Here is a 14,138-nt window from a genome sequence, read left to right as displayed (position 1 = left end):
AACTCATAAGGCAAAAACTTAGTGAGATCAGTCATTTGGTAGGATGTAGTTAAAGGAAGTCTCAGTCATACAACTGAACGTTTATTTTTAAACCAGTTTTGCCAGCTTTGACACTGCCTCGGAGCTAGGAGACAGATACACGAACTGAGTAACTAGAGCAACCAACTTGGCAATTTCCTACAAGATAGAGAGAAATAAATCTCGGGGGACCCTTGGCCTTTGACTTTGGAATGCAAACGCTTTGGGAGAAAAGAAACGTATGGTGAGCATGCGCTCCAACGTCTGCAGACTACAGCCATGCAAGTCCCATCCTTGAATGAAATTGCGAATTTCTCCCCGCCCCGCCCCCCGGGGAGGATGGGAGAGGGATGGTTGATTTTCAGCCGGCAGGCACAACAGACAGGATACGGCTCTTTTTGTTTAGACACTTGAGCCATCGCATTTTATGGACACAAACTGAAGATAAGATCTACTGATGGAGGCTCCGGCCACAGCCTGAGACCAGCCCATCAATGTCAGGATTCCTTAAGCACCTGATGCTGGCCCCTCGCAGCCCTTCCGGTGGATAAAGGTTCTGGGAGGGTCAGTGTGTCCAGTGAAGCCGAGAGTCTCATTCGCCATAAATGAAGAAGATGGGAAGTGAGCTGTGAGATTTTTAGACTAATATTTAGATCACTGCAATTTATCTCATCTTAAGGATCAAGCTGATTGAACGCCAGCCGAGTTTGAACTGGACTGTGTTTACAAGGCCTTCTTCCTCTGGGCTAGATGTTTAAAGAAAGGAGAAAAGCGAGAGCTGGGATTTCCGGCTAACCTTGGAACCAAAATTGGCCAATCCCAATAACAATAATAGCAAGGATAAACAAGCAGGGATATTGCAACGCGCTCTCTCCCGTGCTGAGAAAAATTAATTTCCTATTTGAGTTCCACTCACATAAATACTCATAATGATGTATTTAAATCCAGAGTCTGTTACATCCTAAACCCACAGTACCTGAGCCAACAGTGAGAGTCTTGCATTTAATCGGTTACTGTAATAAACATATAAAATGTGTTTTTTTTTTTTTTTCATGAGAGGACAGAGCAGTGGCTACATAAAAGGACATCAGATGACACATCCTCCATCTCCTAGCAAATAAAAAAGCCATCAGCTCATAACAAGCTGGTGATAAAAGGTGCTGAGGCCAGTAAGATTAAGACTTTGTAATAAGGTCCGGGCGCCAAAACTGACAGCCATTTTCTTTTATATTTATCATGTCCTCACATTGGGGTGAGAAGCCATGGCTGTCCCATTGCTGGCTAGAATTTATAGCAGCTCCATTATTAGGAGATTGCAGTGAAATGGGGTAGAGGTATGGTTTTCTGAGAACGTTACGATAGCCTCCTACATTATACACTTGACAGGTTTGTCAGCTCTTAGTAACAAGCCTTGTAAAGTACTTTAATATCATTAGCACTATTTTCTTAATGTGTCTATTCTCCTTGCAGCCTGAAAATATCATCTATCATGGGCTGGAGGGTAGCCTGAACTGCTATCTCCCCTTTTCTGGCTTCTTAAATGTGATTTTATAGTAACACGTAGAGTTGATATTTTAATCAGAATAATGCAGCCATTTTCCTTTATTGATTATCAAGTAAATACGTATAAATATGTAGTTAGGGGTGGGAAACCCTTTTAAGGGATATTGAAAACATATAATGAATGGCTTTCTAGGGTAATCTTGCTGCCTGCTTACTTCCGCTATGCTATATGCCTGGAGGTTTTCCATTCTGTTCTCTTTGCCCAAAGATCTCTGTAGTTCACATGCAGGAAAGAGGGACAAGGGTCAGAACTGAAACTCTGGAGGAATGTTCCAGGTAGGTAAGTCCTAAATTAGATGCTTTTGTAATTTCTGTACATACATGTCTTTCTTCAATATGCGTGCATGCATGCTCAGTCACTTTAGTCATGCCCGACTCCTTGCAATTCTGTGGACTGTATCCTGCCAGGGTTTTCTGTCCATGGGTTTCTCCAGACAGGAATACTAGTGTGGATTGCCATGCCCTCCTCCAGGGTATTTTCCCAATCCAAGGACTGAACCCGTGTCTCCTGCATTGCAGGTGGATTCCTTACCCACCGAGCCACCTGGGAAGCCCCAAGTTACAATATATTCTGTAGTTAATGGTGCATTTCGAAAGGACCCACATTTGTTTTGAAGTACAGAAATTCTGCAAGGCTTTTTTTTCCTTTCACACGGTGAGATATTGACTTACATATGCCTATCTATAATGCTAATATAAACTCAGAGACTCAACACTTGAAAGAGTTCTATGTGTTTTAAATATCAAAAATAAACATGTATTGCTTGGTGAATGTAATAAAATTATTAACTTGATTTAGATCTCATGTCTAAACAGGACATACATCTTAATAGGGGTCGTGTCTGTTCTTAACATTGTAAATTTCCTCATATGTGGCCTTGATTATAAAATTTTAATTATTGTCAACAATAGCCTTAAATTGATACCAACACTAAGGCTGGACACAATTAACATACACTATAAAGGGGATTTTATTATCTCCAGCAGAACCTCAAATTGTTCCATGACTTAAGGATAAAGTCAAATACACAGTTCAGCTCTGTGCCAGGGCTAAGAACAAAACATCAGCCTGGGTGCACAGTACTGATATCATGTAATTACTACACATTTGCCCCAAATGTGTACTCGACTAGTTACTGGATGTGTGCCCGACCTCCCTACCACGACTACCTCAGATGGAAAATGAAGGACATACACAATGGAATACCTGATCTAAATAGTCACTTAGTTGTGTCCGACTCTGCGATCGCAGGGACTGCAGCCTGCCAGGCTCCTCTGTCCATGGAATTCTCCAGGTAAGAATATGGAGTGAGTAGCCATTCACCATTCCCTTCCCCAGGGGGTCTTCCTGACTCAGGGATGGAACCCAGATTTCCTGCACTGCAGGCAGATTCTTTACCATTTCCCTGGCGGCTCAGATGGTAGAGGATCTGCCTGCAATGCCAGAGACGTGGCAAAGAGTTGCAAAGAGCCAGACACAACTGAGCAACTTTCGCTTTCATATTCAATAGAATACTATTCAGCTATAAAAAATAACAAATTAATGCCATTTGCAGCAATGTGGATGCAACTGGAGATTATCCGTGAAATAAATCAGAAAGAGGAAGACAAATATTATATATCATCTTTATGTGGAATCTAAAATAGGTACAAATAAACCTATCTATGAAGCAGAAGCAGAGTCACAGAAATAGAGACGAGACTTGTGGTTGCCAAGGGGAGGTGTTGGGGGGGAAATGGAGTGGGAGGTTGGGTTTAGCAGATGTGTACTTTTATTGATAAAATGAATAAACAACAAGATCCTACTGTACATCACAGAGTACAATATTTGGTATTCTATGATAAACCTAAATGGAAAAAAATATAAAAAAGAATGTATATACATGTATAACTTACTTTGTTATATAGCAGTAATTAATCAGCATTGTGAATCAAGTATACTTCAATTAAAAAAAATTTAAATGTAACCAAAAAAGAAGACATAAAGGAATCTGTGAGTATTTTCCTTTCAGTCAAAATCATTGCACCTAGTTCAGAGCCTGGCACATAGTAGGTAATCAAAATGTATTGATTGGAAGAGTGTGAAATGATATGAATCTATAACTTCTTTCACCTTACACTGAGGTTTTCAGCCCATGGCCATCAACATGGGTTACTTGCAAGAAGAAGAAAAGAAAGCGTCAGATGGAGAGGAGCTATAGCAACTGGATCTGAGATTAATTTAGTCCATACTTTTCTTTATTAACTTATGTAATTTACATTTACAGCATTTACAGCAAGTCCGTCCTCAGATGCTCTCAGACAACAGTACTACATATTGACAAATAGATGCTACTGGGCAATCCAAAATTCTTGTAACAAATTATATGAGTGAATCTAAAATATTTATTGTTAATCATTCAAAAATGTATTTTGAGAATAAAGAATCCAAGAAGATTTACACTTTTATCTCCGTCTCTACTTATGGCTTTTATGTCCTTTGGTTATACAGATATTCCAAGATATACTCTACTTCACAAAATGGGATGACTAGATGAAATTTTGTCAGTTTAATATTTTTGCTTCATTTTGATTAGAAGTGCCTCCCTAAATGCTATATTCCCATTGCATTTCCCTAATTTAGGTGAGAAGGAGACAGTTTATACTTTGGACCGTCTCTCTACTCACCTGAACAAGAAGACAGGGCAGGGTCAACCCAATATTTTTGTCTGTTTTTTATAGTCAGTTTAATAATTGCCTGTGATGGATTAATTATATAGTAATTACTGCTGATTTTTCTTAGAAAGGAAATGATTAAATCATGTATTTTTCAGTGGGGTCTGGTCACCACATGAGGACCTAACCTAACCTTTTTTAAGTATTTTATGCCTCTTCATCTGAAGGAAAACCATTAAGCTGATGTGCTGAGAAATTGCCCTGTGAAAATTCTACTGTTCATACATTCTCGTTAACATGAATATGATTTTAATTTCTGTTGATATGTGACAATTCCCCGTCAGTCACATGACTGGTCATAAAATCATTTAGTCTATTAATTGCTAGAAATCGTTAAGAATTAGACTCATTTAAGTCTGTTCATTTACCAAGCTTACAGCATTTGATCCTATCAGAGAAAATATCTTTTGATAAAATCTTTATGTGTAAAATAGCAGAACAATTGGTCAAAATCATTGACTAAGGATTTATGGCCAGTGATACATAGGAGTGCCAAAGAATTGAGGCCTTTGAATTGTGGTGCTAGAGAAATATCTTGAGAGTCCCTTGGATAGCAAGATCAAACTTTAGTCAATCCTAAAGGAAATCAACTCTGAATATTCATTGGAAGGACTAATGCTAAAGCTCCAATACTTTGGCCTCCTGATATGAAGAGCCGACTCACTGGAAAAGACGCTGATGCTGGGAAAGATTGAAGGCGGGAGGAGAAGGGGGCGACAGAGGATGAGATGGTTGGATGGTCTCATCAACTCAATGGACATGAGTCTTAGCCAACTCCAGGAGATAGTGAAGGTTCGGGAAGCCTGGCGTGCTGCAGTCCATGGGGTCACAAAGAGTGAGACACGATTTAGCAACTGAACAACAAATTCATGTATCTAAACAGTTTTATAGCTTCTCTGTACTCTTGTATTGACATTATAATACTTAGGCCTGAAAGGAAATTTCAGCATCACCTGGATGGTCTTTCTGAGTCACTAAAACAGGAAATATCAGATTCAAATTTTATTGTTTGAGTTTCCTTTCCTTGATACACACACTGTATAGGTGTTGATACACACACTGCACATGTGTTGTCCCAGTTCTTTTTCCTCAAGTTCAAATGAAGTTTTGAGGAGGGAAAGGTGGGCTCTGGTGTTTTTATTTTTCTCCATCTCCATCTTTGAGGTTCTAAAGACTGTATGACATTTCATTTGCTCGGATTGTTCTGGGCAGAGTCCTGGCCAAGCATCTTGACTCAGTTTTTAATGTTCCACAGCAAACACTATTATTGAGCCAAGAACATGTTAGTTGAAATGCTATTGTAAGACAAAGACAACTGATTGTAAAATCAAAATGATACCCTCATGATTCAATATCCCTAGACTGAATCATTTTTCAGTGAATATATTCCTTATTTTGACTTGGTGAATTGATGTTTCATTCATTGCTGAATGGAGAAAATATTGATGTCACCATTTTGGACAATGTTTTGACATTATCAGGTAATGTGGAAATATGTGTACCTTCCAACATAATTATTTGATTTCTAGATGTATACCTGCAGAAATTCTTATAAATGTGCCTAGCCAAACTAGCCTGAAACTGGGAACAACACAAATTTCATCAGTGGTAGAATTAAAAAATAAATTGTAACATGCTCATACAAGGGCAACTATACACTGAATTAAAAGGAATGAACAGAGCTATGTGTATGACCATCAATGAACATCAAAACTTCATGTTGAGGGAAAGCAGGGAGACAGAGAACGCTGTACACATCTTGTTGCATTTTCATTAAAAAATTTAAAAAGCAAATGTAAATTTCACACTGATTAGGGATTCATATGAAGGTGAAAACTCTTTAAAGGAAAAAAGAAAATAATTAACACAAAACACAAATTCAGCATTTTGAGTAGGTGGACTAAGGGATTGGTTTATGATGGAAGAAGGTAGACAGTGTAGAAGTATTCCTACTACACTGGCCATGGAATATTTCTTACATGGGAATATCAGTCTTGGAAGGTAGGAACAGGATTTAAAAAAACAACCACCCATTGTTTTAAATGTACATTTGTTAGTTATTCATTTTTTACATATAAATTTCAAAAAGTAAGAAATAATAATAGATACATAGAAGAAGGAAAAGAGGTGGAGGTAACTTCAAAGACACTTCTGTTCCTTTCTCTCATTTTCACTTAAAAAGAAAGTGACAAAACCATTCAGCAGTGCTTGGTATAGGCAAAAATGGGTTCCCCTCACAAATAGAAATGTGTTTCTGTAGCGTATCAGTTTTAAATCAAATCTAGACAGAGATTATCTAATACACATGGAAGTTACAGATCTCACATGTTCTGTATAATACTTTGAATATGCATTTAATAGTTAACAGCATGTCTAAGGATTATGATTTTAAATCAATTATTCAGACGTTGAATTTAGCCAAGTGCAGTCCATTAAAATGCCCATTGTTTTATGTTCCTGTCTCCTTTTAAGACAATTTTCAAAGACTAAATCAGACACTTTAGCCACTATCATCCCATTTCCCCCAGATGTGTTCATGATGTAATTTGAAAGTCACCATTGTTGTATAATTTTAGGAGATTTAGATAAATCATACTCTCACGTGTTAAAATAGTAGATACTGTTTGAATAGTTTTTACCTTTATCTTATTTTCCAACAGGAAATGGAAGAAGGTGACAGACAAACCATAATGCTTGCTGAATAACTCACCAAGAGCAATGAAAATACACATAGCATAATATCTCCTTTTATCCTCTCTCAACAGCTCTGTAAGGTTCATACTGGTCTTAATTATCCCCTTCTTACAGAGGAGAAAAGTAATGCACAGGAAACATAAAGATTTTCCCAAAATAAATGGCTAGGCTCAGATTTGAACTGTGGTGTTTTGCCTTTTCTACCATTCTGATAAATTGCCCTCCATCCCATATGAAAGAGCAAAATTACTCTATATGCCTTTATGCATATGTTATGTATGTTTACAGGAAAAGGTCTGTCTTCACAATGTTTAGTGTATTGTATGTCCATCATTAAACGATTTTGCAAATGTTCATTATGAGTAATATTTATGCCCACATCAGGTGAATAATGTTGACACCTCTTTGAATTAAAGGCATCAAAGGGTTTTTTAATAGAAACTGTAAAATATTTATTTAAAAACATTGTTTTAAGCTCCCACTTCCTGAATCAGACTGACAGCTCCAGGAGATGATTGTCATATGCTCATTTCCATTTTTCAGCACCCTTCATGATCACACCAGGCTGGTAATTAGTAGGATAAAAATTGCTATTGGATAATGCACCATTTCAACTGTCAGCCTGCTGGGTTAGGGGGAAAAGTTATCCTGTAAAATGAGAGCCCAGTGGTGCAGTTGTATTGACTTTTATGTCATGTTTGTTTCAGTTTACTAGTCAAAACAAGTTTCTCAGCTCCTCCTGGCCCAGAAGGTTCCGTTTGCTTTATGAAAATGAAGCTGTCTTGTTTTCTGGTTCATAAATCATTGTCAAGCGGAGCTAGATAACAGAAACAAGTTCAGATTCCAGGATGATTATCCTTAGAGATGATGTATTAAATATACAGAATACAACTTGATTTTCATAAGCCATGTTGACTTTGCAGAACTGAGGCTGCAAGGGAAAATTATCTCATAAGAGGAGGGGCAAGGTCCTGCAAAATCTCACCTGGTGGGTATGATAGGGAAGGATAGTAGCTCATATTCGCTTATAAAGATGTCTGTGCTCTCTCTCATTCACTTGCAGTTGTTTACCTGATGTCCTTCCTTAAGCATTCCGTGCCTCTTTCTTTTATTTCTTAACAATGTAGGAAACATCTTTAGAGACGACTCCACTTTGCCTCTGTTATCTGCCACTTCTTTTTCATCCTCTTCTTTGCATAAAATGATATCTTATAAAATCTTCCTTCTACCTCTTTGTATTGAAATTAGCCTGGTTTGAGTTGTACCTTTGGGGTATCCTAGCCCTTAATGAGAGGCTTTCTAATCAGAGCAAAATCAGGGGCTGTGGGAGTGAAATCTAGGGGAAAAAAGAATCACAGTGGAATCAGAAAGAATTACAGGGACGCCCAGAGACTGAGTGCCCCTGTGACAAATCGCAGAGCAGGTGTCTTGTAGATACCTTGTCCTGAATGCACTAAGGCTGACTTTTTCTCTGAATGAAGAGTTCAGACCTTCAAGCAAATTCAAGTGTCTTTTGCTGAGAAATACTGCTGTGTGAAATGTGTCTTATGTCTCACGTGACCTTGCAGCTCCTATTGGAGCTTTAAATCTCATTCAATATCCGTCCCCAAGAACCTCCTTCCCTCTACCCCCCAGTCTAGGATTCTGTTTCTCTGGGTGCTCCCTCAGAGCACACCCTTCACTGCTTCCCCTTCCTACTCATTTCAGGATTATCAAGAACTCCCTATACTACTAATTTTAAAAAAATTTTATATTGGAGCCCAGTGGATTCACAAGTTGTGTTCATTTCAGATGTATAGCAAAGTGGTTCAATTATACACGTATTGATTCCTTTGCAAATTCTTTTCTTGCATTTAAGTTGTTACATAACATTGAGCAGAGTTTCCTGTGCATACAGTAGATCCTTGTTGGTTACACATTTTAACTATAGCAGTGAGTAAATGTCAGTTGAAACTCCCTAACTATCCTTCCCCCCGTTCCCCTCAATAACTGTATATGTTTGTTCACACACCATATAGTAGGTTTGCATTATGTTTTTGGAAGCTGAGAATAAAGAGAAAGAGACATGTACCCAAAGCCATTTCAAACCCTGGGTAAAACTTGATCTAGCAGGGGATGTGGGTGGGAATTCAAGTTACAATTAAGATTTAAATCTCTCAATTAGGTTTTCTTCTTCAGAACGGAAGGCGACATTCTCCAAAGAGGAAAATAACAGAAAACTTATATATGCTGTCATGCATTTCCTGTATTATGAAAAAGAACTTTCCTGCCTACCAAGACAAGTCTATGATTTTCTTAAGATAAGACACTGCTAGAGGAGTGTCTGCCACCAGACCCATAAATACCACAACAAACACATAAATATCACATGTCTCCATGTTGGGACTCAGGGACCACCGCTAGGAAGTTCTAATTTTGTACTACCTGGCTTATCGATTGCTTTATTCTTTATTTAGATATCTAGTCTTTTTACTCATTTATTAAGCAGGAAAGCAAAGTGAGGAGTCGAAAGGTTATTTAGAATTTTGCTATGTGCATATGACTAGCTGCAGTCTTCATCACAATGTGTATTTTCAGCAGTGGGTTTGGAAACCTGTATCAGCAAGATAATTATCTCAACTTATCATTTCAGTGAACTTAAAAAAAGAAAAAAAAAACAACAAAAGCACAGTTTTTTGTAAGTTAAGGGCAAAATGTCTATCTGAACTTGAACTTTGAGTTTTTAAGACACTCAAGATTGCCAGGCTGCTGGTTAACGCCTGTGGAATCTGCACATTTTATAAATATTTAGACATTTGTAAACACAATCTTGCTTTATATACCATAGTCAAATAACATGGGTGCTTTGCTCTTTAGGAAGCATGTTCTATGGAGCAATCAATAGCAAAACCCTGCATGGTTTATTTTCTGTTATGTATACCTTACAGGTCATTGAGTCAAGTACTATGGCAGGATTTCTAAAAGGCTGGTGATTTTTAGGAAAGATCATCAATAACATATGTAGCGGAGCAAGCTAAAATAATTACAATCAAATTTCATGCTTCAGGGCATAAACTGATTTCCTGCAAGGGTCAGGAAGGAATTATGCTGCCTTCGCCAGTGTGGACTGTGTTGGGTAACTGACTTACCTATTTTTGTTTGGTTTTGCCCTTTTTTTCTGAAACGAATGTACTGATCAGTTTTCTGAAGAATGTAACTCTGGTTAGCCCATGGCCCTCCTTGGTTGCATCATACCAGATTGGATAGAGCACTGGCTGGGAAATATTGCCTGTAAAATGTAAATGTCCCTTCTTGGATCTATTTTTTAGCACTGAAGGTCTAGAAGGAGAAAATTGAATGGAGAAGAAAGAAAAATAATATGATTTGGGATTTCAAGCACACAGGCTTAACACTCACATTTTCTATTTGAGACCCTCTAAACCTGTCTACTTCCAGGCCCAGGTTTTATTCATCTTGCTTTTTCACTCCAGCTAACTTTTGCCATTGGCTCTCTCTCTCACTAAAAAATCTCAGAGACATGCATTTTCACTTCTCTGAACAGCTTCAGCGTCAGGAAAAAGAGAGTCTAATCTGTCACAATTTGGGGGGGGGGGCAGTTGTGGGGAGTTGCAAAGGAGACGAGGAGGGAAGAGAAGCAAATGGTTATTCCCAGGCAATGCTCCTACCACAAACTTAGCACAGAGGCCTTTGAGCTAATTATGTTCTGTATATCTGAGCCAACTACCCGAGCTTCACGCTGACACTCAGATACATCTGGGCCTGATAACAATTGCAAATACTCAGGGCACACTTTAAAAAAGAGCTTATGTTACAACGTGAAACAGCATGTTTTACAGTCCTCAGAACGGTCAGATAAATAAAACAGCTCCAGAGCTTTGTGGGGGGAAAATATATTTTGTAACATTTCATTTAGAGCAGAAAAAATTCCCCACCGACAAGGGAATATTTGACCCTAAGAAAATGTTAAGTTCTACCCACAGCTGTTTGAGGTAATGGGCAATAGAAGACGGAGCAGCTCGGCGTTGTGGGCTCTAAGGTTACAATCACCTCCCATTCAGAGAGACAGTTTTGGAGATTTGGGTCTGATGTAAGAGTGTCGAGGAGAATGTATAAAAAGCAACTTTTGCATGCACATCCAAGGAAAGAGAGCAGGAAGGAAGAACCTTTACGTTTCTGGGATGTTGTTGTTCAGTTGCTCAGTTGTGTCCGACTCTTTGCGACCCCATGGACTGCAGCAGGCCAGGCTTCCCTGTCCCCATCTCCTGGAGCTTACTCAAACTCATGTCCATCAAGTCGGTGATGCCATCCAACCATCTCATCCTCTGACATCCCCTTCTCCTCCTGCCCTCAATCTTTCCCAGCATCAGGGTTTTTTTCCAATGAGTGAGCTCTTTGCGTCAGGTGGCCAAGGTATTCTGGGATGTATTGAGCAGTAAATGGTGAAAAGATAATTTTAGTTAATTTGGGAGCTGTCTTTGGGGGTGGGTTTACTATGTTGAACACAGCTAGGTTACTTTCCAAGATAACCATTCCTGCTTTGGGGCAATGGTGGACAGTGAGAGCAGGAAAGGAAAATGATTCCAGAAGTCAGAGTTTTGCATAAGAAATTGTCACTTTCCACTGGGCACAATTCTGGGCTCCCCCCAGAATTCCATCTGCTAACACATGCTGGCAAGACTAGAGACCTCTTCAGGAAAATTAGAGATACCAAGGGAACTTTTCATGCAAAGATGGGCACAATAAAGGACAGAAATGGTATGGACCTAACAGAAGCAAAAGATTAAGAAGAGGTGGCAAGGATATACAGAAGAACGACACACAAAAGATCTTCATGACCCAGATAACCACGATGGTGTGATCACTCACCTAAAGCCAGACATCTTGGAATGCAAAGTCAAGTTGGCCTTAGGAAGCATCACTACAAACAAAGTTAGTGGTGGTGAATGGAATTCCAGTTGAGATATTTCAAATCCTAAACGATGATGCTGTGAAAGTGCTGCACTCAATATGCCAGCAAATTTGGAAAACACAGCAGTGGTCACAGTGCTGGTAAAGGTCAGTTTTCATTATAATCCCTAAGAAAGGCAATGCCAAAGAATGCTCAAACTACCGCACAATTGCACTCATCTCACACACTAGCAAAGTAATGCTCAAAATTCTCTAAGCCAGGCTTCAGCAATACGTGAACCATGAACTTCCAGATATTCATGCTGGGTTTAGAAAAGGCAGAGGAACCAGAGATCAAATTTCCAACATCTGCTGGATCATTGAAAAAGCAAGAGAGTTTCAGAAAAACATCTACTTCTGCTTTATTGACTATGCCAAAGCCTTTGACTGTGTGGATCACAACAAACTGTGGAAAATTCTTCGAGATGGGAATACCAGACTGTCTGACCTGCCTCCTGAGAAATCTGTATGCAGGTCAGAAGCAACAGTAACTGGACATGGAATGGCAGACTGGCTCCAAATCGGGAAAGGAGTACATCAAAGCTGTATATTGTCACCCTGCTTATTTAACTTATATGCAGAGTACATCATGAGAAAAGCTGGACTGGATGAAGCACAAGCTGGAATCAAGATTACTGGGAGAAATATCAATACCTGAGATATGCAGATGACACCACCCTTATGGCAGAAAGCAAAGAAGAACTAAACAGCCTCTTGATGAAAGTGAAAGAGCAGAGTGAAAAAGCTGGCTTAAAGCTCAGCATTCAGAAAACTAAGATCAGGCATTTGGTTCCATCACTTCATGGCAAATAGATGGGGAAACAGTGTCAGACTTTATTTTTGGGGGCTCCAAAATCACTGCAGATAGTGACTGCAGCCATGAAATTAAAAGATGCTTGCTCCTTGAAAGAAAAGTTATGACCAACCTAGAGAGCATATTAAAAAGCAGAGACATTACTTTGCCAACAAATGTCCATCTAGTCAAAGCTATGAATTTTCCAGTAGTCATGTATGGATGTGACAGTTGGACTATAAAGAAAGCTGAGCACCAAAGAATTGATGCTTTTGAACTGTGATGTTGGAAAAGACTCTTGAGAGTCCATTGGACTGCAGGGAGATCCAACCAGTCCATAGTAAAGGAAATCAGTCCTGAATATTCATTGGTAGGACTGATGCTGAAGCTTAAACTCCAGTACTTTGGCCATCTGACCTGAAGGGCTGACTCATTGGAAAAGACCCTGATGCTGGGGAAGATGGAAGGCGGGAGGAAAAGGGGATGACAGAGGATGAAATGGTTGGATGACATTACCGACTCAATGGACATGAGTGTGAGCAAACTCCAGGAGTTGATGATGGACTGCACTGCACGCTGCAGTCCATGGTGTTGAAAAGAGTTGGACACGACTGAGTGACTGAACTGAACTGAACACATGCTATATGTCTGCAACCATCTTGCTTCCTCTTATGGAGACTTGTGAGGTCATAAAAGAGAGGGGGTATCACTCACTTTAATCTGGCCACTTCTCTGTTTCTTAAATCCACATCTCTGTTTTTTAAAGTGTGGTTTTAACATATTAATATTTACTGTTCTTGGCCTTCCTTTGAGTGTATGGTTTTGTGGAACAGATACTGCTACCCACACTGCTCATGCTCTTTATCTCATGGCCCTACTCTTCCAGAACAGTTTTATTTAAAAACTGCCTGGAGTAACCACAACTTTATTATGGAGGTAGTAAAATAACATAGATCTTCTATCTGGAGAGCACTTTGAATTTTACTAGTTACTGCATTTCTTTTCATTCTCAAAACATCTTGAGAGGGAGAAACGTAGCCTCCATTTGACAGATGTAGCAGCTGAGGCTCAGAGAGAAGTAGCAGGTTATCCCAAACTCCAGAGCACTGAAGAGCAGAGCCCTCCCTCAAGCTCATCACTCACCGGCATCAGTAACGAAATTAAGTGCCTGTAACCATTGCATTGGGCTTCGCTGGTGGCTCAGTCAGTAAAGAATCCACCTGTAGTGAGGAGACTGCTTGTAATCCAAGGGACCTGGATTCAAGCCCTGGGTGGGGAAGATCCCCTGGAGAAGGAAATGGCAACCCACTCCAGTGTTCTTGCCTGGGGAATCCCATGGACAGAGGGGCCTGGTGGGGACAGTCCATGGGGTCCCAAGAGTTGGACATGACTTAGCAACTGAACCACC

Source organism: Muntiacus reevesi, chromosome 15 (genome assembly GCF_963930625.1).
Source record: "Muntiacus reevesi chromosome 15, mMunRee1.1, whole genome shotgun sequence".
Lineage (NCBI taxonomy): Eukaryota > Metazoa > Chordata > Mammalia > Artiodactyla > Cervidae > Muntiacus > Muntiacus reevesi.
Note: the sequence above shows the minus strand (reverse complement) of the source record.